A 27,006-nucleotide genomic window follows, 5' to 3' on the forward strand; every position below is an offset into this window, starting at 1 on the left:
GGGAGAAACAGGTCTCTCAAATATAGGAGGTAATGTTACATCTATCTATCTGTCTCCAATAAAATTAAGCAAGTTGTGACCAGAAAACAATGGAAATCGCATTTACATTCAAATTAGCAGGGGGATGGGAAGACCACAAAAAGGAAAGAACAGCGTGAGGTCATCCTGCCTCTTGAATAAAGGTCACTGAACTTTGAGAGAGATAAGCAGAGACAAAAAGCTATTTTGGCATCCATCATTAGACTGACACAAAGAGCCATAGCTCTTCAAGATAAGAAAGATGGGACCTTCAACTAAGAGGGGGTTCAAGTATCTGGAAACGGAATATAGGTGAGAAACATGCTGAGGCAAAGATATTTCACCTAGGAAGACAAGGGAAGCCAGCACCTTGTACTTCTGTGGAAGGTCCTGCCCGAGGGAAAGTCAGCCATGGCTGGAAAGAAGAATGACTGGTGAGAGAAACCATCTTGAACACAGCCTGTACCTGCTAGATTAAGTTTTAGCCTTATAGATGTGTTTTCACACATTTGCTTGTAACCATCTCTGCTTTTATTTCTTTTTCTTGGCATCACTTAACCTGTGTCCTATTGTTAATTATCTGGTTTTGTAAACCAACTTAGTGCTGTGTTTGAAGGAAAGGGGGTGTATTTACCCCAGTTACGTTAATAAGCTTAGTGTAATGTACTTTAGTCTCTTTAAAGAAGCAAACAAACATTATTTCTCTGCAGGCTCCAGGAGAGGGTTGGGCAGATGGTTTTGTGAAAATTCGGGGCTGGGACTGTGTTGGGGTCACCCTGAAAATCGTAACCACGGCTGGTTGAAGCCAGGGTGGGGCTGTTGTGCTGTAGGCAGGCTGCTGGAGTCAGAGCTGCTGATCCAGGGATCTACAGCACACAGGTGCTCAGGGTATGACCTACACATTTGTCAACTGGGTACTGGTGTCCAGGCTGTGAGTCACAGCAGCAATGCATTTGAGGCACCCAGGGTTACAGGGGAGGTAGTGACACAACCCCTCACTTGTCTGGATTGTACCCCGAAATGTGACAGTTGCACAGTGAAAGATCTCTCCACCCATAGGAAAGATTTTTCATGTATCCTATATATGTGTGACAAAGACAGTGGTCAAGATTTTCAAAAATGGGTATCGAAAACTAAGCTCCTTTAATCCATATTCAGGCTCATAAATACATGTAGCCTTAAATCAACACTAATAATCTAATTAGATGTCCACAATGACTTACCTAAATAGATGTTTTTTTCCTTGTATATTTTGGGGTCTGGAGTCTTCTAATGGTCTTCCTCTTTTAAGCAAACAGACACAAGACATTTTAAAAATGCATCACAGGCATGCCAGGCAATAAGAAAATTTATTTTATAACTAGTATGACTGCACAAGGATTTAGTATATGTCACTGATGAACTAATTGGTCTACAGTTAATTTGTAAATTGCATAGTTTGTCAGATCAGGCTATATTTTAAATTCTATGATATATCTTTTGACCCTTTGCATTGGGTGAGTTGGTAGCTTATATTTGTCGACTAAATGGCTCAGGAGACTGAATTGTATATACAAAGCAACTGTGTTAAATCTAGTCATTAAAATATGCTGATTGTTTGGGGGGTTGTTCGAAATTTGTTGGTGATGTCATGTCAGTTTCTAATAGAGGATATCTATCCACAACAATAACATACATACACACAAATCACACTTGGCACATATGTCATCTTTGTTGGGCTGCTCAGCATAGAGTGAATGGCTGACGCAAAAGTTCTGTCTTCTACTATTCTTAAGTGTTATCCCTCTGGTCAAGGTTATGGTACGTTAGTGGGTACACTTACATTGGCACTGCCCACACAATGCTTGCTCTTTGGATAAACAAAGGACTTCAGATTCCATCAATGTTACACAAATTTGCACAATTTTTCACAAGTACTAAATTCATTTGAAAAGATATTTTATTTAAAGAAGTTTCATTTTCACACAAGTACACTCTGAAAAGTTTGCCTGAGGTATTTTCTAAATGTTTATGTACTTTCTCTGTATTTTAAAGTGAATTCTGACTATATCATCAAAAAAAAAGTAGTGTCTCATTGTAACAAAATTTTCAGTTTCTTCATGAAGAGTCTTCAATAAGTAGAAGGTTGAAATGTGTTTGTATTTAGTTAACATACAATTTTTGTGCCACATTTGTCATATAATAATAATACCTATCTCTTATATCAGGGGTAGGCAATCTATGGCACGTGTGCCGAAGGCGGCACGCGAGCTGATTTTCAGTGGCACTCACACTGCCTGGATCCTGGCCACTGGTCCAGGGGGCTCTGCATTTTAATTTAATTTTAAATGAAGCTTCTTAAACATTTAAAAAACCTTATTTACTTTACATACAATAATAGTTTAGTTTTATATTATAGACTTATAGAAAGCGATCTTCTAAAAATGTTAAAATGTATTACTGGCACGCGAAACCTTCAATTAGAGTGAATAAATGAAGACTCAGCACACCACTTCTGAAAAGTTGCCGACCCCTGTTTTATATGGTGCTTTTTGATAAGTAGATCTGAAAGCACTTTACAAGATGACCACAAATTACCTTATACTGAAAGTCAGTTAAAACTAAAATGAAAAGTAAAGTTTAAAGACATGACTTAAAGAAGGAGATGGCTCAGTGGCCTGAGGGAGGAAGAAGAGAATTTCAGACAGAGGAGGCCGTACAAAGGAAAGAGTGAAGAATCACAGGGAGGGGAGAGTAAGTAAGTTGATATAATAATGTGACACACAGAAGTGCAGGTAAAAGCCTAAAATTTATTTCCCAACCCAGTAACCTAACAAGGGTGAGGATTTCAGAAAGTTAACTATGTAGAAGCTACTACGTACTATGCTACTATGTAGAAGCCAGTAGCTACTATTACAAAGTAAAGGAAGTCCAATTTTAAATTCCATAAAACTTCTCTTCTACCCGCACTTCACTCTCCAATATAATTAGTCAATAAGGGCCAGATTCAAAGCCAGTCAAAGTCAACTGGAGTCTCATCATTGACTTTAGAGGGCTTTGGATCATACTCCAGAAACAACAGTAATCTCCATTAGTTCCTCATCTAGGATATGTTGTGAGGATGACAGTGAAAGCTGTTTTCAACAAATATAGGTATCATGATTCTGGAAAGTATTACCACCTACTTGTGAGTTCTACTTTATGATGGTTGATCATGAGACACAGTTAAATGGAACAGGCACATTTTACAGTGCCATCCATCTCAGATTCAGGAACCTTAAGAGCACTGCACTGTGTTGGCAAATGGATGCTCATTATTTAAACACAGGTAAAAGCTTTGTCTGTCTTTTAAAAGACCCTACATTTTCTTGTTCAGGTGAAAGTCACTTCTCCTGTGTAAACCCTGAGTAACCAGTCTTTCTCAGCAAAAGTGTAGATGGGTTGGAGAGGTGAAATCTACACCCTCAACTCAGAGCCACACATACATGTAGCCACTAGTTCACTTTACTGGCTGGTGTAATGACTGAAGTCCCTTTGTACCACTTGCCCAGGGTTTTGAGACCTTTTGCTCCATATAAATATGAGAATTATGTTTACTCCCTGATCTGCCCATTGTAACATTCAAGCAGGCCTATTTCCCATTTCATCCAATTATACCTATTGTACCATGCTAAATAAATCATCTCTTTCCTTGGTGTTTACATCTTCAAATATTTGTAAATAGTTATCATGCTACTCTCCTTATTTTTTCAAGCTATACACATTAATTTTTCCTCTTCAATTAATCCCTCCAGCTGCTTAATTGATCATTTATGTTGCTTTTCTCTGAATTCTGTCGCATACCTGCTTATCTTATGAGATCTATTAAGCACAAAGCCAGAGAGGATCTAGCTAGAACCCATAATTATCACTGATAAACCATTGAGGATGACTGGGAGGCAAGTGATGGTAAGAAGCTGTAAAAATAGGTTGGAAAACTAATGTCCCCATCCTCTTCTATCAACAAGTGCTAGTGAAGGCAGGGGGATGGACTCAAGGTCCATTCCAGTTCTAGGAGATACGATATCTCCATTAATTTATAATTTTATTTATTTATAACAAGCCTGGTAGTTAAACCATTCTAGTTAGGAGTGACTCTTACTGTAGGTTAGTGCCCCTAATCACCAGCTGGGTATAGACAAACAGCCACACCCAGGTTAAGTTTCTATACCTTTTATCAGGGGTCTGTTTGGTGTCTTCCCAAACAGAGCAAGAAAAGTATAAAAAAAGCAACCCTGACAACAGGAATTCAAATTGAGGTCCCCTAGCCTCCAGTAACTACCTTTGGCAGCCTGCCACCTCCCACCTCTAGGTTATTAAATCTTTTGTCCTATTGGATATCTTATTGGAATTAACTTCCTCTAGAGTTCTGCTGTTTGCAGCTGGTGTCAAGGTTTCTGACGCTCCAAAGTTCTAGCCATTCATTCTATTTTTGGTTGCTCTAAGACTCTAAAACGGCTTCAGTTCTTCAGGCTCCTACTAGCTATGTGGTCCTTTAAAAATAAATTCATACTGGGCTTCAAACCCTTAAAAAAACCCTTCAAAGTCACCATACATAATAAGAAAATGATACATGAGTGTTCACGAGTCCTGAAGGCATCTCCATTCTATATAAACTGTGCATTAGGAATCAGTGCAGCAGTGTGAAGTCTGCTCAGTTAGCAGGCAGCAATCTCTGAGCATCTTTCCTTCATTACAGCATATGCTAACATTCATCACGTTTGTACTAATAGTCACCACAGTTGTTTTGCTGTTTTAGTACAAAAAGGCAGTTGTTGCAGATAGACCCTCACTTAAATTCTTCAGGTTTTCAGCTCAAATATACTGGGCCAAATTCTCCTCTCCGTTACACATATGCAATTACACTGAAGTCATACCAGTAAAGAATATATTGTGATATTTTTTGTTAAATATATAATTGTATATAGTAAAATAAATGGTTAAGGGTGTGCATTATTAAATGAGCTTTTAATCAGGACTACTGGTTTTTAAAACACCTTGTTTGAGGTCTATAGTGTATTTACCATGTTTTCTAAAAAATACCCATTTCCAATATATTCTATGATAATCAGCTATGGTCAAATGTGGAATATCAATGTGTTTTCTATGGCCTTATTCAAATGACTTATTGATTTGGTAAGAGGAGCACATGTTGCTAAAGAAAGATAGCCATGTACTGAATTTTGCTCAGCTGCTAATGTCCACTTCTGTAGACTGTTTTTTCCCTTGATAGTTATTTTAAAAGCTTTGGATCTTAGTAGTTAATGGATGAGACCTATTGGTTATTGAGCTGATTGCTCAACAAGAGCAGGATACCTTTCTTTGATAGAAGACTGATTGGAAGAGTGGTTACATGTATTACATATTTGAGAACACTAGATGGAGCTTGGCAAGCAATGAGAAAGAAAGGAGAAAAAGGCAATGTAGTGGAGAGGTGCTTTAGTTTTGAGCTAGTTTAAAAAAAAATCCAGTTTAATCATCTTGGGGCTTGCTTACTTCAGCCATTATACAATACTTGGCCAAATAACTGTGTCTGGTAAAACGGAAATGCCAAGTCCTTAGGCTGATGCTTATTTTTTTCAGGGAGCAAATTATTCAAACAATCCCCTCCCTCCTTCTTGAATCCAGCTCCATTGATGAGCTCAGCCTTATTGCAGCTATATAACTGGCTCAGTCTTTTATTGCACCATTAATAAAGTTTCCAAATCCTTAAATGATAACAAAAAAGAAAAAGAAAAGAAGTGGGTGAGATATGGCTGGGAATTACTGAACAAAGTTCAGATACTTCCAAAAGCTAGTATGTGTGATGGAGCAGAAAAATAGTGATAGGGAAGATAGTGATAGTGATAATGTACAACAACCATTTGTTGGTGGCTCAAATCACTTCAATTCCACCTTTCGGGGGGATGTCAAGTAACCAGAAAAGTGGAGAATCTGTTGATTTTCAGAGGGAAGTAAAGGTAAAGATCCAGCTGATCATGTTAAGCTTCTAACCCCTATAAAATGGTGTCTCCTACTTTTCTTTAGCTGCCTCCAAAACTGTGTCCCTGTCACTGAAGTCTAACACATAACATAGTTTTCTTTTGTTTTGTTTTTTTAGATTGTGACCTCTTGGGAGCAGGGAATGTCATTTACTGTATGTCTGAATGATGCCTAGCACAATGGGGCACTAATCTAGTTCATGGACTGCAATAAAAAAAAAAAAAAAAGCACAGTCTTCCTAACCTCTCCCTTTCATTTTGGTCTCCTTAGTACAATGTGAAAATTTCACTGTTTCTATAAAGTAATTACTTGTATATAGCATCCTCCTTCCTTTTCAAATATAGCATCTTTAGGATGAATTTATAACTAAATTCTGTGAGACTTGAGGCCTTCAGTCCACATTAATGTTAATTAATGTTTAATACTCACCTAATTCTCAAATATAGCCATCTTTCTGTCCATAAAACCACTAAGTTTTAGTGTCACATTGGCTTCCAGCCAGACTGCTTCTCACTATTCTGTACTTTGGTCCCTGTATTTAGTTACTTATTTTGTATTACAGTTAAGTAGAACTGTTGGCAGTACAAGTTACTTTCTTACATAAGGCATAAATGAGAGGGTAGCAGATATGCTAGGTAAAGAATACCACAAAGGTAAAGCAGAACAAGTTCTAATTATACATACTGTTATTAAATTTAAATCAATTATTTGTTTATAATCACTTTATCCTGTTGCTAAGTCTTTACCCAAATAGTTCAACTATTAATTTAATGTAAGCTGTAAGGCTTTCAATTTCTTGTAATTCTTTTATTCTTGTGACCCACATCACATGGCCATCGAGCTTATCCAGTTTTTATGAGAGCATTTCAGACAGCATTTTATTTACTATTGCATGCAAAGATTCTATTATTCAAAGAAACCCAGTTTGCTGAAGAAACCTGGGGATCTTGGTGATTTCACATAAGATAGTATATGAAATGATGTTTGAGGGGGTGAAGCAGGGCTGTGAAGGAAATCATTGGTGCTAGTTTTTAATTTAGTGGTGTATATGATCAGTGTGATCAGCACTTGTGTAAACCAAAAAGGAAGATACAGGATAAAATCCTTTTGCTATTGTAATCAGTGGGACCACAGTTTAGTCCTCAGACTCTGCTCTGAGAAGTTTATAATCTAACAGATAAAGATCTGATACAAAATATACTGGAAGACCCAAAGGATAGTGTTAACTTAGAGAGCCACTTATCATTTTATTATTTTTAGAAATGAATACGTGACAAACAATAGTGTCCTGGATTAGTGTTTGTGGGGATTGCAGAAGAAATGAGTCTTGTTGTAGCTCTTCGGCAGCTTGGATTTGTATAATGGGAATTTCTGAGATTTCTATCATCTTTTGCTCAAAAAAAGTGCTTTGAAATTCTCAATAGTTAGGGGTATATTCTCGCCTCCTTGGAGATATAACATAACTCCCATTTTCACTAATGTAAAGAGTGAAAGAAAAGAAGTACTACAATCAGGAATGAGAGACTAAAAAAAACCAGTGGTAGAACCCCCTATTTCTAATGACACCAGCCCCGCCCTTTGTTTCCATCCAGGTCCCCCAGCCAACCCATGGCTTGGACCTTTCCATTCACCGCCCTCGTAAGAGGGTTAAGGTAGGCTATGAGAAACGGGTGGGGGGGGATCTCCCTGCCGTACCAATCAGAGGAGTCCACAACCCTCTCCCTCGTTCTGTTCCTCTATCCAGTACCTCCTTTTAAGTCCTTTACCAGGCCATTTTTCTGGTCACTGGCTGCCTTCCCTATGAAGTACTTGCACTGGACATCCACCCCATCTTACAAAATAAGTTGCGACATATGGCCTACCACCTTTTCTTCTCACCAGAAAAGGTCCTCCCACACACCCGTTGTGAGGAAGGCAAAAAAACCTCACTCCACCAAAGCCAATTCAGGTGGAGCAGGAAAAATTCTTTCCCAGCCCCCCTTTAAAAGGAGCGACTAGCGTAATGCCCACAGCAGGTCCTAACCCAGCCTGCCATTCACCTCCACTAAGGGGAGGGAGGGTAGGTGCTGGCTTCCTTGCTGTGTGGAACAAAGAGACTTGCCCCACCCAGGTTTCGTACCTTTATACCCTTCGGACCTCACATTCCTGTGGGGGGGGGGGTGAGTCATTGCTCCAAAGCTGACCACCGAGCACCTTTTTTACAGCACTTTCTGACCTCCTTCCTCCTCCCCCACCCATAAAGCAGAGCTGTCCTTCCTGGGTAAGCCCCAGACAAACTCTGCCCCACCTTAGTTGTGGTGCGGCAATTCACATGGACCTACTTGCAGGACTGGGGCCTTAGATAGCATTGTGTGTTAAAATGTTAAAGAGAAACTATCCGCTTGAATTTTTGGATATTTATTAGTTTAAGAATCCAGTTTTCTTTATATGTCTATATTTTTTAAAAAGATTCATTAAAAAATGCATAAGGAAGAACTTGAGTAAATACTGACTATACAGAGGAAACAGTGAAATATATAAAAATTGCTGTGATGCACAAAGTAAACAAACAAAAATAGAGAAAAATAATTTTTGCTATCTTTTTTTCAGTCAGTCATCTTTTCAAGCTGACCAATCCCTCTAAATGGACCCAATAATCCTATAAAAGAAAACATCCTAATTTAAAATAAAACCCAATGTTCTTTGGCTCTTAACCAGAGGACCCACCTTAAAAAATCTGAAACAAAAAAATTACACAGAAACTGATGCTGCTCATGCAATATTTTTTAAAACCGACACCGGGAATTAAAAATAGGTAACTACTGAATCTTTTTTAACAAACTGTCAAGATCTGTTCAATTTCTCATTTAAGTGGTAATAAGGATATATAGTTAAAATTCAAAGTTGAGGAATTATAATTATACACCATAGTTTCAATATATACATGTTTATATGAACCAACAAAAGATTACCTCTTCTTTATAAAATTGCCATCTACCAAAAAAACTGCCCCCCTACCGCCCCCGCTCCCCCCCACACATTTTATGGGTATTTTCTCTATGTTTGGAGAGAGGGGGGATTGAACAATATTTTTTCTTTGGACTCTCTCAGATAAAAGCAAGCAAAATATTGATACATTTTTAGTTTGCTATTTCACATTGAAAAGCACATCGAATATAGGATTAAACCATGAACGCATTGGATGAAGAGAATAGAAGAACTGATTACAGCTCAATTAATCACTCAGTCAAGTATTACCTTTACGACTTTAGTCATGGCTCCTTAGAAAGGGTCTGATCCTGCTCTCATTGAAATGAGTAATAGAGCTCTTATTGATTTAAATGGAAATAGGATCAGACCCTGTCAATTAACACTATCTCTGACCTGCCTAACTCCTGTTTCACATACCTAATGATGGGGGACAAATTCTGCAGTCCTTACTCAGGCAATACTTGTATTGAAATACAAAAATAGCCTTGTCAGGTTAAATGGTAACATTATTGGGAGCTTTATCTGAGTGAGAAAACAGTAAGGCCTAAAAGGTTGTTCCAGTGTGATTATTTGTGTCATTATTAAAAAAAAAAAGTAAACTGTTTTTTTCAATCCTTCTGATATGTCTACACTTTCTAATAATAGTATCTGAGTGCAGTCACCCAATGCCTTGCATGCTAGTGTTAAGAACTGCACTGCGTAATGTTATGAAAAGAAAATATTCAAACCTATATTATCTCACATGTTGTTTGAAAGTTACTATGGACCCATCTTTAGTGGCAATATCCAAGAAATTAATATTAACATTTTTATTTACAAAAGAACAAAGGCTTTGAGCTAAATAATTACATATCCAGGATTAAAAAGAGACATAGGACTTGCCAAAGCAGTTCAGAATACTAAACCATGAAATCGAGTATCCTACCTCGAATAACAGGTAATAACTGACTAGTCAGGGAAAGATGACCCAAACAACTCAGCTAGGGTGAAATTCACAGCTCCTGCACCAAATCTGTGTAACTAACTTGGCTTTGTACAAGGCACTAAATTGAGATTTATGGGGATGGAATTCACGTCCAACCTGCAAGCCAGTTATAGAACTGCTATACTTTTTTATTTGAAGCTGGTTCGCCAGCCCATAACAGCAAACGTTACTAATTCACTGTCTGCTTTCTTCTCCAAATCATAAATAAATATATTCATCAGGAGAATGAACTAGATCAGCAGATGGTGGGGCACAACCAAAAGTGGGTATGTGATGGTGTTCCTAGATGGTTACACCAGAGAGCTAAAAAAATCCCTGAATCATTAGGCCTCAATAGGATGTATAATAAGGCTGTGAAGGATTTAACAAGGGACTCAAAGCCTTGACAAAAAAAAACCCTGAATCATTGTTTCCAGCACTATTGATGTGGATGTTAAAAACTAACACATTAAAATTGAATGGGTAATCAGAACTCTGGTACCAACTATGATGGTAGTTCTGGTGATTCTGAAATCTTTTTATTTGGAATTGAATTGAAACCACAGACAAAAGTCTGTTCTTACATAGAATGACATCAGAAACATGGTCATCTTTTAAAAATTGGACTTTTTAGACTTACTGAGATCTTCATCACAACTTCCTCCCTTCTTTCCCCAGGTGAAAGGAATGAAAGGGTATAAAGAGGCCCTACAAGTTCTATAAATGGCCAGGGAAGAATTTCTTCAACATAGGCATAGAAGAAGACAGCCCTAAACTTAATGCAATTTTCTCCCCATATTCCACAGGGTTTGAGTTCTGTGCTGCACTTCTTTATTCTTCCCAATAAAAAAGCAAATATTGCAAAAGAATGTATCAAAACACTGGAGGAGAGGAGGATCATTGGGTGTCTGTGTTACCTCTTTGTATCACTTTCTAGTCCCTTAAACTCTTTATATCTTGATATCATCTCTCAAGAGAATAAAATAATTTGTTGGTTGGCTTGTACATTTTAGAATGTATTCTTTTTTAGGGTTCAGTTCAAGAAGGCATCCTGCTGAGAACATGGGCTATATTTGGATTTAGGCCTAAATAAATTTGATTGGCCAAATGTTTAATGAGTTAGCATTCTAAGGAGATGTATGAGGCAACTTTCTGGCTTGTGGGCAAAAGATTATCAGGGTAAGGTCATCCGTTTACCCTAGATTCTGTCCCCACCTCTTAGAGTTATTTTCAGTGTCATAATTAACTCACTGTCATGAGGAGGTGTGGGAATGGGTGAATGTGTAGCAATGCTGATGAATTGTTAATTATGTTTAAACAATTGAGACATATATGTCTGGGGCCTAAGTAGAAGTTTGCCTACCAGCTCCTTATCATGACACCTTCTTGTGTCCTGTTTTCAAGAAACGTTTGTTCATGGTTATTAACGGATTGTTGCAAGACATGTACACTCTATCCTGGAATCGTCTATGTGACTTCAAGACAAAGATGCCAGGTCATTGGTCCATGTCAAATTACAGGTACCAGGCCTTTGAAGATATTGGGGTGTCCCCTGATGCAGCGTAAGGGGACACTGACCCCTATAAAAGACTCTAACCATACAGAAAGCAGGAGAAGGGCCTGTCTCACAACAGCATCATCACCCAATATTGTACCTTGCTGTCTTCCCTGAACTGGCCATACAAAGAAGAAGAGGTGAAAGATACTGAACATTGACTACGCCAAGCCTGAAGCCTACAACTGAGAGAGAAGAAACCAAACTTTCCTCCTGCATGCAAAAAATCTTCAAGTTCCATCCTATTGTCAATAAAGATACTGGTAAATATCAACTTAGTTCCAAAACTAAGATCAATCACATGAGTTGAGGAAGGCTTGAAAATCCTTCTGTAGAGCAAATTTGAAGATGTTCAAATCACTCCAATGCCCATTAACATGAGTCTCTGTGTATGTGTGTCTCTTTGTGCATCATTAACTGTTCCTTGGGGTGTAAACCATAGCCTTAAGTCTGTTATCTAAATAGTATCTCAGGGCTAAGAACGTGTCATCCTATATCTGCTAGGAGTGAGGATTGTAGAAATCATTTTGTAGCTGTGCAAGACTGCAAGAAAGATGCAGGCATTGTGTTAAAGTGGGGAGAAGAACTAGATTAAATAAACAAAAGTCTGATGTGGTTTGTGTGAACTGTGAAGCTTCATAGGAGAGAGAGCCAAAATAGGAAGTTACTAGGAAAGCATTCTCAGAGCTGTACTTCTTTAAAACCAACCTAGGACTAGCCTCTGTTTTTAACAGACTCTTAGTTAAATTGCTTAAAGGGAACAGCTTCTCCCCATAATCTTCCTGTGAAATATTAAATGAATTGTTTTCCTTAGCTTGTAAATTATAATTGGATTTAATGACTTATTGTAGTAATTGCTCAACCAGATAAATTGAACCATTGATTTACTGATTATAATTCAATTATAACCTTGATTTGACTATTGCATTGATTTAATGTAAATTAGGTTAGGAAGACTATAAGTTTAATTACCTAGGGATGTATTTCACTTAAGATCATCTTTTTTTATAACTGCATGCTTAATATTTTAATTAATTTATAAATGATACACTGCACTGGTTCATCTCTCAACTTCAGTGCAGACAAAATAACCTACATAGAAGTAAAAGATGAAACCATTAAAATCATTCTTGAGCCCAACCTATATTTTAATTACTTAAATCTTATCACACAATTATTCTTACAATCCCTATTTAGAAAAGTACATGCACACATCTAGACAAGTAATGGAATTTATACCTTTGCAATGAAATGCAGCTGTTTTCAGTACATATGTGCAATTTTGTTGCTGGAGATTTGTTATAAAATAGAACATGAGAGATGCTGACAACAGCAGGTAGTTGTTAGTATACTTAAATTTGTAAGATTGCCTTTAAATAGTAAAAAAGGACAGGACAGTCCACTGATACGACAAACCTGGGATTACTATTCTAGTAAAATAGTGCATTTATCTCCACTGAGGAATTTTAGTATAATTGAGATAATATAATTATATTTAATTGCATATAAATGAGAAAACCTAGCAGCTAATGTTGTGTACTCAGATTACACTCTCAGCCTGGGACAGCATTAGTGCATGAATATTTGTTTTCCTCTTTTCTGTTGTCCATTTTTTCATGTCTCATTGTACATTAAGATTGAAGTTGGTGTCATGCACTTTAACGAATTAGGTTATTTTTGTACACTGTAATGAATATAAATTGCTTGAATATCCTATTTCTAGATTTCCTTTTACTTTCTTTAGTTGAGTAGTCCTTATTTGGACTATGCATTCTGGTTAGTTTTGTATGCTATGGTGAATAATATAACTCTTGGAATATGTTATGACATACTCATGTGAGTTAAACACCTGGAATATGTTATGATGTACTCAAATGTGTTAAGCAGCTGGGAATTCCTTACTGTGTCTTAGTTATATTAATTAGATGGGTTCAAAAGGAACAGTATGTCTTCTGCTGAATGGATATTCTTTCTTGTTTTGCAATCTCATTACAAATATTAAGGTCTTGTTTGGAGTGTAGGGGCCTACAAACTCCAATATAAAGGCGAAATATCAGTGATCAAAGTTAAGGATTTGGGGTGCTGAGATAATATTCCTCCATGAAATTCATCTGTGCCCATAAGCACTTAAGCACATACTTAACTTCAAGCATGTCACTAGTGCCATTGAAATCAGTGGAATGACTGATGTGCTTGAAGATAAGTACATGTTTAAGTGCTTTGCTGAGTCAGGATCTTAATCAATAGAAAACAAACTGTACGAAACCTAAGGAAAAGTAAGTAGATCAAGTTTTGTTTTCTTCCTTTAATTTCTTCCTTTAATAGTTGTGATGTGACAATACATAAATTGTTTAAACTTGTAGTTATGGATATTGGATGTGAAATCCTGGCCTCACTGAAGTCAATGGTTTCAATACAGGCAGGATTTCACCTATAATGTCATACTGAAATTGTTTCTGTTTCATAATGATGAGGATGCCCTGTGTTAGAAACTACATATTTTGTAGTACATTTGTATCCAATAATTCTGACTTGAATTTCTTTAAAAATATCTTGGCATTAGTCACAACGAATTTTGCGTACCCACTTGATAGCTCTGGGTGATGAAGTGGGCTGTAGTCCACGAAAGCTTATGCTCTAATAAATTTGTTAGTCTCTAAGGTGCCACGTACTCCTGTTCTTCTTTTTGCGGATACAGACTAACACGGCTGCTACTCTGAAACTTGTGATTATTTTATGTATCTATTTAATATCGGACGCTTTGCTCATTGGTTTCTCTCTCTTTCTCACACACAAAACTTTTTTTGCTCATTCTGTACCAAGGAAATAGTGCTTTAACAACTTTTGTTGGATGGAGGATTTGTAACATTAATTTGAAATGGTAATCTTATTTATAAATGACTAATTATGAAAAATAGTCAGATAAATAGTATGGAGTACTTTCACATGGACAAAATAGATTACTGGATCCATTTAGATTGCTTTTGTGTGGTTGCATTAAGTTAATGGAGGATAGATCCAACAATGGCTATTTGCCTAGGGTGACCAGATGTCCCGATATTTCGTTCCGCTGGCAGCGCTGGGTTTTTTTTGTTTTTTTGTTTTGCTCCGCCGGCAGCACTTGGCTTTTTTTTTCCCCTCCACCGGTGGACCCCCCGCCCCATGTTTTTCTTGATATTTTCTTCCTCTCATCTGGTCACCCTATATTTGCCAGTATGGTCAGGGATGCCAAACCATGCTCTGAAATGTCCCTAACCTCTGTTTGCCAGAAGCTAGGAATAGGCGACGGGGGATGAATCACTTGCTGATTACCTGTTCTGTTCATTCCCTCTGAAGTACCTGGCATTGGCCACTGTTGGAAGACAGGATAATAGGCTAGGTGGACCATTGTTCTGACCCAGTATGGCCGTTCTTATGTTCTTATTGTAACAGCATTTGGCTCCATCATCAGTAATGCCCTGGACAGGAGTTTCAGGACTGACAAGAAAGTAACTGAAAGAAGAGTATATTAATTTTCAAGATTACATTTTTAAAATGTAATCCATTTTTATAATCACTTACTTAAAATTTGATTATATATGTTTCCTGTAAACAATTTCATAAACATCCCTTATCACAGGACGAGCATTTTAAACACTATCTGTTTTCTGGATTCTTTCATAACAGATATTATTATTTCATATGAAACTGCTAAACAAAAAAGTCTAAGCAAATTTATATTAGAGAATTCCAAAAGCCATTGATGATTATTGGAGAATTTACCAAAAAAGTATTTCAGTACAAAATATCTTAGAATTGAAAGCCAGAAATATAGCTTTGAGTTATTATATTGACTAAAATAATTTGTCCAAATTATGGTTCATAGTGAAGTTTTTCACATATGGAAGTAAATCCATTTAGATTACTTTTATAGCCTGTCAATATTATGGAGGCTGCTAACATGATATCAGCTGTGAGGACTGAGAAGGGGCAGAATAATTTGTATTTGGGTTATCAAAATGGCATTAGAAAGGAGGAGTGTCTTGTAAGGCAAAAGACTGGCTTTCTAACTATAGTATTCTTTAAAGGTTTTAATCTTGCATTGTTGATATATATTAACAACTGTAATTCCAGCTTAATTTCTGTCTTGGAAGTTTTTTAACTGTATTGATGAGTAACTCTGTGACACTTTGATGTCCATTATTGTTTAAAAAATTGGACTGTATTTTTATCTATATTGATTCAAGACAGGTATCACTTGCTTAAATTCTATGCCTTGTGTTCTGGAGGTCAGACTAAATCATAATGGGCCTTTCTACAGTAGTCCAGCCAGAAGTTCAAAGTTCTGCAAGAGCCCATGCTAATTTTATAATAATTATAATCTCAGCCAAACTCTATATAGGTTTTATGGGCATATTAAGAGGCACCACAGACCACACAGAGCTTGCAGTATTTGTAGGCTGTACCTGTAGGTATTGTAATGCCCATGCCAGCTCTTAGAAGTATTACATTATCAGTAGGCGGCTCTTGCAAGCACTGTAAGGTTCACATCAGATATCACAGATAATAAAGTGTACATCTGACCTTCATCTCTCAAAATTCTCTGCAAATGGACTGAATTTACTACTCAACTTTTCAGTGTCAGTGAAAGCAGCAAAATAAACTGATATTGGAGTTTATAGCCCAAGCTGTTCTTGCCACAATGTTCCCCAAAAAACACTCCAAAAGTTTAGGAGACTTTTCAAAAGTGAAATACTCCTGACTTTTCACATTATCATGCTTAACATGCCTTGTCTCATAACTCCACCTCAAAAATACATTTCCTAAAAATTCTCCTCTGCCAGTGGAGCACACTTGATAAGTTTCAGACAGATTATTACTGTTTTGGTGAAGCTGGAGGGAGGTTGAAATCTAGTTTCTAACAGAAAGCTAAACCAGCTGCTATGGAGATATTACCTATCTACTGTCCAGAATATATAAAGATGGAGTTATGGTTTAGTACTTTTTGTATATGCTATAAATCCAATAGCACTTTGATGAGATGGATATTTTAACAGATGATGGAACCAAAGAGCTCTTTCCTGTCAGTATCTGGAATGAGTGTAAGGAAAAAAATCTATCCTTTGCATTTTCAAAGTGATCTGATGAATTTGATCAGTAATTACTTCTTATATGTTACATTGTATATAATAATGTTAACACAGAGTTGCATGGCTGCTAAGTCTCTGTCATTTGCTTTGAATATTTTGAAGTTTTTCTACATGTATTTTGACATTTCAGTTTTATTTGCAGCTGAAGCTGGTTTGCCCCATTAGGCTTTTTGTTTGTTTGTTTGTTTGTTTCCGAAAGATTATTTTCAATATAACATTTCAGAAGTTCTAAAATTAGCAGGGTGTTGTTTTTTTCTTATGGAGGATTTATAATTACTGGCTACTGTTAGGGGTTTTTGCAAGATTGTGCCACATGTGAGCATTCAGAAAAATTCAGGAGCACCTTATTTTTAATAATGTCTATATCACGAGTTGTTATTGAAGTTGTAGAATTATGTCTATATAGTTGCATAACATTTAAGTTGTTACATGTTGATGGATTTCCCTGTGAGTGTAATCTTACACTTCTAATAAATTCTGACCATAACAAATACAGTAAATGAAAAGGCTAAATTATGACATTCCTATTATCAAATATAAACTTCTCTGTCAAGAGGAAATTAATATAATGCAAATATATTTCCATGGTTGAATCAGCAAAAGACTGCATAAGCATCTGCAGGAGCAGTTTTGTGGGTGGAAAGATTGAATAGCTGTCCATAGGTGCTGTTATAGCAGTGGAATCCCTTTGCTCAATATTCTCCTGTCCAATGAGGTGGAATGTTTCAAAGGCACATGGTTTATGCTGCTCAAAATAACTTGGGACCTGCAAACTGACAAATGCTATTGCTCCGGTGGTGACAGGTTATCCGGCTTCTTACAGCCATCCTCACTATAACTAAGGTTAACTCCTTTCATCTATGGACTCCTAGTTGTTTCTGTTCCTAAGGACCTGAAGAATTCCTGTGCTTCTATAACTTTAATTTAATACTTCTGGATAATTGCATCGCTGCTGAGTGCCAGAGTTGGACATCAACATCTGGAGGAATTGAAAAAGGTAATGTCTTTACTTTAGATCGTTACTGTGTTTTGATAACACTGTACAGGTGTACAGAGGGTCGATGAAAATGTATACCTGAGTACTACTTATTGCAGATCAGAAATATGCAGGGAGCAGATCACTTTTAAACTATCTGATTTAAATTACACTGAAGCATGTGAGTTAGAGTGAAAGAGAAACAATGTCCTGTAGGATCATAAAGAGCTTGAATAGGATTGGTGGGGTTCCTAAATTCCCTCAGCCTGTTCATCTCTGATGGAAGAATAAACAGAAGGCAGCAATGACATGAAAATTGCTTTGCAGGAATTTTACTTTTGTTTTTCCCCATTTTACCATGTAGTGAAATGATTACTTTATAATTGCTAGGATTACACCAATATACAGTAATTTGCATTTCCTTCTTAAAGAAAATCGGGCCTAATTTAATATGACTCCTTGGTTAAATACTTTCTTTTTTTTTTTTCAAGTAAAATGACACTGCTGGCTATATTTAGTGTTGGGAGATCTGCTCTCTGGATTAATGTACACAACAGCTGCAGAAACACTCCAGATAGAAGGGCATTGCTCTCTCCCCCGCCCCACCTCACTCAGAAAGACATTTGACTGTCAGTGGCAAGTGTTTGGCCCAATATATTGCAACATTAAGCAGTAATCAGTAGTACATCTTGAATTATATTAAATAATACATAATTTAAAAGAGAATAGAGTCGCTTTTGAGCTCATCTGCTTAGTGAGGATAGTATTATGCAGATCATGTTAAGGGAATTGATCATTTTATCAGCAGATTTTTGTTCACGTCATTAGGTTTAAATTTACTTAGAAGCTCTTAGGTTTGTAAACTTAAAAAAAAAAATCAGCAAATGTTAAAGGATCCAATTTCATAAACTTCAACTCTACTCTTTCCCCTGGCCTTCCTAAAGGTTCATGAGTACAGGATATATTTTCTTTCCTCTTTTTTCCTCAGAGAGTACTATCAAAATTAAATAAAATTAAATGTATTTATACTGATAACCAAAAGTGATTACTTATTTAAGCTGTTAAAAACTCCTTCTACAATAAGTTCAGGAGCAAGCTTTTATAGACAATAGTCTATCATAGATAAAGACCATGACACAACATAGTTCAGACTTTTTAGGTACTATTCCTGTACATTCTTTTAAAATTTTACAACAGTTTTGTTATGGGACTAAAGGAATTATACAGACCTTCAATGTTTCCTGCCAACAACTAGCATTAGCAGGGTACGTACATTTTTATAAGTAATACTATAGTAAGATTTTGGGATTTAAAAATTACATAGAACAATAAAGAACAATTCTATAATGCAGTCAAAGATCACAAACCATTGTCTGAATCAGTAAATCAGTACCACACAGTACAAATCAGGCCATTATACTAATTCATATTTCACTTTTTTTAATAAGCAATGTACTGCAGGGATGGGCAAACTCATTTGCTTAATTTCAAACCCACTCAAATCTTGTAGTTTGAAAGTCTGACAACTTCAATGTTAATTGATTTCACATTTTGCTTAGGAGAGACTGCAAAAAAAAAAGGAAGAAAAATTTAGTGAAAAAATTGTGGTGAAAATGGAGCAAACAACAGGCAGAGAGAAAAACAAATATAGCAGGACTGTGGGGGAAAAGAATGAAGAAAAGTAGTCAGAAAAAAAATCTAATGAGGAAAAATACAGGTTATTTATTGCAAATAAGGCATCCACCTGTGACAGAGCAGTACTGAGCAGGAGGAAAGACTTCCTTTTCACTAGAAAATGTTTTATTTAAACTGGTTTCAGAGTAGCAGCTGTGTTAGTCTGTATCCGCAAAAAGAACAGGCGTACTTGTGGCACTTTAGAGACTAACAAATTTATTAGAGCATAAGCTTTCGTGGGCTACAGCCCACTTCTTTGGATGCATAGAATGGAACTTATATTGAGGAGATATATATACACATACAGAGAGCATGAAAAGGTGGGAGTTGTCTTACCAACTCTGAGGGGCCAATTAAGTAAGAGAAAAAACTTTTGAAGTGATAATCAAGATAGCCCAGTACAGACAGTTTGATAAGTGTGAGAATACTTACATGGAGAGATAGATTCAATGTTTGTAATAGCTCAGCCATTCCCAGTCTCTATTCAAGCCTAAGTTGATTGTATCTAGTTTGCATATCAATTCAAGTTCAGCAGTTTCTCATTGGAGTCTGTTTTTGAAGCTTTTCTGTTGCAAAATTGCCACCCTGTTATTGAGTGACCAGACAGGTTAAAGTGTTCTCCTACTGGTTTTTTAATGTTATGATTCCTGATGTCAGATTTGTGTCCATTTATTCTTTTGCATAGAGACTGTCCGGTTTGGCCAATGTACATGACAGAGGGGCATTGCTGGCACATGGATCAAATACATTTGTTAGTCTCTAAGGTGCCACAAGTACTCCTGTTCTTTTATTTAAACTGAATCTCACTTAAGAAATCAGAGGTTTAAATTACAAGAGGAAAAGGTTTGTGATCTCAAGCAAGTTTGCACACCAAAAAAACAGGACAACCAACTTTAAAAATCTCAAACTCCACTGAGTTTGTCCATCCCTGTCATACAGACTGTGAGCCGAATTCTGCCTCCAGGTATACCAATACAACCCCATTGAATAATGCCCTCATGTGTGCATGGTATAACACAGCAGAACATGGCTCATTGTTTAAATAATGTAAAATACCACACAGTACCTTGTTGGGAATCTTAATGTGTCACCTAACAATGAACACATGAAATATATTAAAATTATATCTGAGCACTAACATTTAAGTTTTGGCTTCAGACATGAACTGAGGTTGTATTCAGGCTATCCTCAGTCCTATGCATAGTGCTCCCATTCATTGATCAGTCCTAATACTAGCAAGAATAATATAGAGAATTGGGGTGGATAAGACTGAGGCTAAATCAGGCTACATATTCAATAAAACATTTGGCCCACAATCTCTGATCTTTTAACTTCTGCCTGGAATGCTTATCTATAGTTCTGGGTATGGAGGGCCCACCAAATCAAGTCTCCTTATGTTTGGAAGGGAGCCAGAATAGGAGCACAAAGTTTTGTCACTCTTACTTTGCTTTATAGTTGTGGCTTTTTTGTATCTATACATAACATCCTCGTCTCCCTTGGGATTTACCAAAGCAGTGCTGTGCAAACCTTTGGGACAAATATTTTATTAGCCAAAAAGTGCATTTTTGCGTTGAGCAAAACTACTCAAAAATTTGTGTTGAAGTCAGTGAATAGTTTCATCTGAAAAAAATTGGTTTTAATGTAGAAGAATTCAAATAATTTTTATACAAGTTTCTAAACAAAACATTTTGATTTTTTTTTTTACATTTGAAATATTTTTTTTACATTTTGATGTTTGTTTTGAAACTTGTTTAAACTAATTTTAAAGGGTTAAAAAATCCCAAAATGAAACTAAATGTTTTGTTTCAGGTTGAACAAAATGTTTCAATCAATCCAAAATTAATTTTTGTTTGTTTTTCATTTCACTGAGAAAACTGATTTTTTTGTTTGTTTGTTTTAGATAGACCCAAAATGAATGTTCTTTATGGTATTTTGGGTTGGGCAGCAAACAGAAAAATCAATTGTTCACACAGCTCTAGAGTGCTAAATCTCGAAGTCTATAAACTGTGGGCCCAGAATCAGAGGCGATGCGTGTGGGAGGGGGACACATAGGCGTCATGTGCCTCCCGCCCGATTTCTCGGGATGCCTCTCACCAGGACGCCCAGTAGCAAGAAGGAAGTGGGTCCCCCTAGCGGCAGCACTCTCCGTGTGTCCGTGCAGCATGGGGAGAGAGGAAGCAGCAGGGAGGCTGGCTGAGCTCCCCCTATCCACTACACAGGGCAGTTTCTCCTCCCTGCTGCTGGAGTTTCAGGACTTCCCACTGCCTGCTTTGCAGACCGCCCACTGACCTGAGTCAGGGATGGAGGCAGAGGCAACACATGGGGTGGTCACATACCGCCTCCCCCCCCCCGAATGTTTTAATTGTGCCCCTCCCCCCACTATCCACAGTTATGCGGCATCTCTGGGCCCAGTTATACAAGCTCTTTCTTATGAGGGTAATCTTTGATGTAAATGGGACTGTCCAGGTGATTAAGGACTACTTGAGTCAAAAAAGACTTACAGTATTAGGGCATACAATACTATATTTAAGGCCCATTGACATTGGTTCCGGCCTCACATTCCAGTAGGAGAGGAAGACATCTGGCTGTGGAAAAACAACTACACCAGCCCTCAAAGACTGCAGCACTAATGCTGACTTCTGATAAGTAATAGCTAATTTAGAAAACATGTTCATCTTTAACAGTTTATTTTTCTTTGTTTTCATGCCAGTATTTTGAAATGTGATTTCTGTTACTTAGTTAACTGCAATTGGTGTGGGAACTGGAATAAAAACTACTACTGGTATCTAAAACTGAGTGATATACCATTTTCTTGTAAGTAATTTTCCATAATAAATTTTTTTAAAAAAGTCTTAGGAACACAGAACACAGCTGACCTAACTCCCCATCTCCAGCCTAACCTTTCATGAGTCTGGAGTCTCAAAGTCTGTCTAACATATCAACAGGCAGTAACCGGAAACAGAAACAAGGACAACTGTTATGTGACAATTCCCACAAGCATGTGGGAATGCGACTGGGATCTTTAGATATCTGAAAGATCACATGTGGCATCTCTGTGCTTGTTTTTTAATGGCCTATGTATCATTTTAATTATTAAAAACTAATTTAATTGTTTAGTGTTGAAGTTTTTGTGTTTGGTTAATGTTACATTTTATAATTGATTTATGTTCAATTAAATGAATTGGAGATGGATATAATCTAATATCACTAATGATTTAAACTTTTAATTTTTAACCAGTAGAAATATAGGGAGAGGTCCTCAGCTTGTGTGACATGAACAGAGCAACACCAATTCTCAACCTCTAAGCATCTGACCCACAAATTTCAATATGCAAGAAAAAAGGTCAAACTAGCAATTTGCTAGGTATTCTGTGGCTAGAGATTTTAAACCTCAGTTTCTTTCATATTCTATTAATGGGAGTTAGAAGTGGCAGGCAGGAATGATATGGGTTGACTAAATCTACTCATTTTAAAATCAGACTGAATGCCAAAGAAGGTGTTTGAATGCTTCACTTCCAGATTACCACTTTATTATTAGATAGCTTGTAACATCAGGCATTCAGCTTTTTCCTAGCCAAACACAGGAGCTGACTTGCGTCCAATGTGTCCAAGAATTCTCCCTATTTGCTAAGATTTCACTATCATTTATCTCAACAAGACTCAGGATTCTTTCAGTGACGACAAGAGAATGAATTTAAGTAACTCCATACTATATAAATTGAATTGGCACACAACAGTCTCATGGGACAGACTCTCGTCATTTAGGAAACCCCTTGCTTTGAACATACGACATTTAGGTCAAGCCATTGCCAAAATCGAGTTGTTGAAGCCAATTCGAACATTGTGGTATATCTTACCCTAAAGGACACTTGGCTAACAACAGAACATTGGCAGAAATGTAGGCTTTTTGGAACTCAGTATTTATCCAGTTAATTGAACCCAAATTAGCAAGGTGGACAGAAGAACCATGTATAGTCAATGTTGCTAGACTCCGTCCTTGTGTCAGTGGAGATAATCAGGTTTTATCTCCCCATTTTCCATCCTAAATATCACTAACAAGCTATTTAGAAGTAGCTTCACAATTTCTCCTGTTGACTTTTGGTTTACTAAAACAGATGCTCTCTTTTCCAATCTCCACTACAAAATTTGACTAAGGTTTTGGTGCTTTGATTTACCTGAGAAAATCTAGACTATTGTATCCCTGCTAGAGGCGGTCTCTGTTGAGTAGCGTTTTACTGGGGATGGGGGGAGGGGTGTCAAGTCACAGAGTCTAAATAGAGATATGCATAACTCTGTATAAGCTTTATTGATCACATCAGCACCGTATGGATATCTCACACATCACTGACTAAACTCCCAAACTTCTATCCCACTATGCATTGGGTTCACCATGATGCATGGAATAGATTGTGTAGGGCAAACTCTTCTTTGGCTGTTCCAACATTCTGATGAGAAAAATGAAGGGGAAATCCCCAAGACATAACCAGGCCAAACCAAAATCCTGAAATTTGAGCCAGAAAGGAGATGTTAAAGACTGGATCCAAATCTGGATACTTTGCAGTTCAGATTCTTCTGTAGTCCCTACCATTGCAATATAAGAACGAAGACTCATTTTTAATCAAGCCTTTAACATTGTAGTCATTGCTCTGGTAATATGTTTTAGATTGCTGAAAAGAAACTATGTAAGAGATGTATAGGTATTTTAGTAAATAAATTAAATTCAGTTCTATCATTGTCCAACCCAGGGATCTTGCTAGATTGTGTGTTTGACCTCAATAGAGATTGTGTTGTTCTCTTCTAGTTTTGAAATCTAGACAGCTTTAGCTTACCCAGATGTACTTCTTTATCACTTGCTCTGTGGAGTGCTTGAAGAGTACAACTTCTTTTAATAAAAAATGAATAAATTGCACATCTCTTGAGACTTATTTGTAATTTGGTTGTTCGATTTTCTCAGAGCAAGTCCTTGGTGAAACTCAGCATTTTTTCATTTGACTCTAGCTATCATATTATTCACAATATTTCTGAGTTTAGATAACCAAATGCTGTCTCAAAGTATGATGTTTGACTAGCAGCCAACTTCTACCTTACTAAAAATAAACAAAAGAATTATCTTCTAGGCAAGCTGAAAATAGAAAATAGAGTTAGATACAACAATTTGACCCTGAATGATCTCTAAAGAAAAATGTAAGCATAACTAGGATTAGACTGCGCTTTTATGTTCAGCCTATGAATGAAGATATGCCTAGATGCACCATCCTAGGAGGTTTCAGGGTAGCAGCCGTGTTAGTCTGTATCCTCAAAAAGAACAGGAGTACTTGTGGCACCTTAGAGACTAACAAATTTATTAGAGCATAAGCTTTCGTGGGCTACAACCCACTTCTTCGGATGCATATCCGAAGAAGGAACTCTGTGCTCCGCTCCTGCTCTGATGGGTAGGAGGAAGAAAGTTAACTCATCCCCTTTCTGGGGTACTGTTTGTTTTCCTATCTCATGCCTGACCAGATTTGCTGTCTGGCACGTAGCTGGGTGGAGTCTTCGTTTTGCTTATTTCCTGCCCACATGCTTACAGGGGTCAGTGTTGGGTACAGAGTCTCAGCTCTCCCCCAGTATCTGAGGTCTGAGCCATCAGGCAAGCAACCCTAGTCTGGCCACATGAGAGGGGAGACACTTTGCACTCCCCTATCTGACTGTGTTATGGCCAGTCAAAATCTAGCCCTTGGTATTTTAATGTTTTGGTTTTTGTTATTTTTATTACAGATCTTCCTGATGAACTTGCATGACCAAAATATTATATCTGCTATTTTATATTTTCAAACTAATGCTCCTTTTTTTGTTATTGAAAGATGCCTATTTATTGTACTCTTCTGCTAGTGTACATTCTCCAACTACTTTTGCTAAGCCAAATGTTCCTCCTGATAACTGGCTTAAGTGCCCTAACAGACATCAGAATTTTATTTCTTTAGGGAATTAGAGATCATTTTATTTGTGTTTCAGTGTTTTGTATGAAGAATCCAGAGGAAAAATACAAGCCCCAGCACAAAAATTCAGAAGAAACACACAGAAACACAACTGTTTGTTTGTTTTGTCTAGGTGCAGAAAAAATGCATGATGATTAATGAGGACCATGGGAATAGACATCACACTGAAATGAGAAATTTGTAATCCCAATAGATCTATATAAATGAAATCTTGACTAGCCAGCGTTAGATGATTCCATATATCTTCTCCATCCAATCAATTTATGAAGCATTTACCTTTATTTCACTGCAGGAGATGATAGGGTTTGGTCTTATCGAGTCATTTTTCAACTTGTATCTCCTCATGTGACCATCCATTGTGCTCATATTTCTACAGGAATGCATCCTTCCTCTTCAGGTCTTGATGGACAATGCATTTAGTTTTACAGAGAGCATAGAAATGGAATGACATTGTGGTTAAAGATAATGAACTTTTCAGGATAAAAAACTTGCCCAGGCAAATCAGTGGGACAAATATTGCTGTTAGTTACACCTGTACAATTCATGTAAAATATCACACCATTCCCATGTATAAAACCACAAAGAGATAGATTGTAACATTTAGCATCAGCCTTAAATGGAGCAATATGAAGCTGCCCCACTCCAGAGACACTCTGTAAGGGATTGTGTCTCTGACAGCCTCAAATGGAAACAGACAATGTGCTTTCCTCCCCATGCCCAGCCAGCTCCATGGTAAGGAATAGGGACTAGGCCAGAGGTTGGCAACCTGCGGCACGCATGCCAAAGGCAGCACACAAACCTATTTTTACTGGCACACTGCTGCCAGCCGGGGTCCCGGCTGCCGGCCCCGTTCAACCTGCTGCCGTCCTGGGTGAACGGAACCCCCAACTGGCGGAAGGCTGAGCAGGGCCGGTGGTCAGCACCCAGGTTGGCAGGAGCCGGTGGATGGAACCCCAGACCGGCACCGGGCTGAGCCACTCAGCCCACCGCCGGTCTGGGGTTCTGTCCGCCGACCCCGCTTAGCCCGCTGACGGTCTAGAGTTCCGGCCGCTGGCCCCTGGCCAGCCGGGGACTCGGCTACCGGCCCCGCTCAGCCCGCTGCCGGCCTGAGTGAACTGAACTCCAGCGGGCTGAGCGGGGCCGGCGTTTGGAACCCCGGCAGGCAGGAGCTGGCAGACGGAACCCCAGACCGGCTACAAATGTCCCATGTGAACATCTGTTCTCACTTTCAGGTGACATTGTAAATAAGAAGTGGGAAGCATTATCTCCCATAAATGTAAACAAACTTATTTCTCTTAGTGATTGGCTGAACATGAAGTAGGACTGAGTGGACTTGTAGGCTCTAAAGTTCTACAGTGTTTTGTTTTTGAGTGCAGTTATGTAACAAAAAAAATTTACATTTGTAAGTTGCATTTTCACGATAATTAGATTACACTATGGTACTTATATGAGGTGAATTGAAAAATACTATTTCTTTTGTTTATCATTTTTACAGTGCAAATATTTATAACAAATAATATAAAGTGAGTATTGTACACTTTGTATTCTGTATTGTAACTGAAATCAATATATTTGAAAATGTAGAAAAACATCCAAAATATTTAATAAATTTCAATTGATATTCTATTGTTTAACAGTGCTATTAAAACTGATTAATCGTGATTAATTTTTTTAATCATGATTACTTTTTTTGAGTTAATCTCATGAGTTAACTGCAATTAATAGACAGCCCAGCAGGAATA

General features: G+C 37.5%; 1 protein-coding gene across 3 annotated transcripts in view; it reads left to right on the top strand.

Annotated features, from left to right (window-relative positions):
* The window catches only part of MYPN (myopalladin), a 134,260-nt gene that overhangs the window by 19,471 nt on the left and 87,783 nt on the right, over positions 1-27,006 (top strand). The window contains exon 1 of one of the 3 annotated variants that reach the window (XM_054035203.1): positions 11,589-11,770. The exons of 1 other annotated variant lie outside the window; for it this stretch is intronic. The gene's annotated coding sequence lies outside the window, so the exon portion shown is untranslated. Of the gene's footprint in view, positions 1-11,588; positions 11,771-17,440; positions 17,634-27,006 lie in introns of those variants that run through there. One more of the 3 variants, XM_054035202.1, reaches the window with a different exon arrangement.

Source organism: Malaclemys terrapin, chromosome 7 (assembly GCF_027887155.1).
Source record: "Malaclemys terrapin pileata isolate rMalTer1 chromosome 7, rMalTer1.hap1, whole genome shotgun sequence".
Lineage (NCBI taxonomy): Eukaryota > Metazoa > Chordata > Testudines > Emydidae > Malaclemys > Malaclemys terrapin.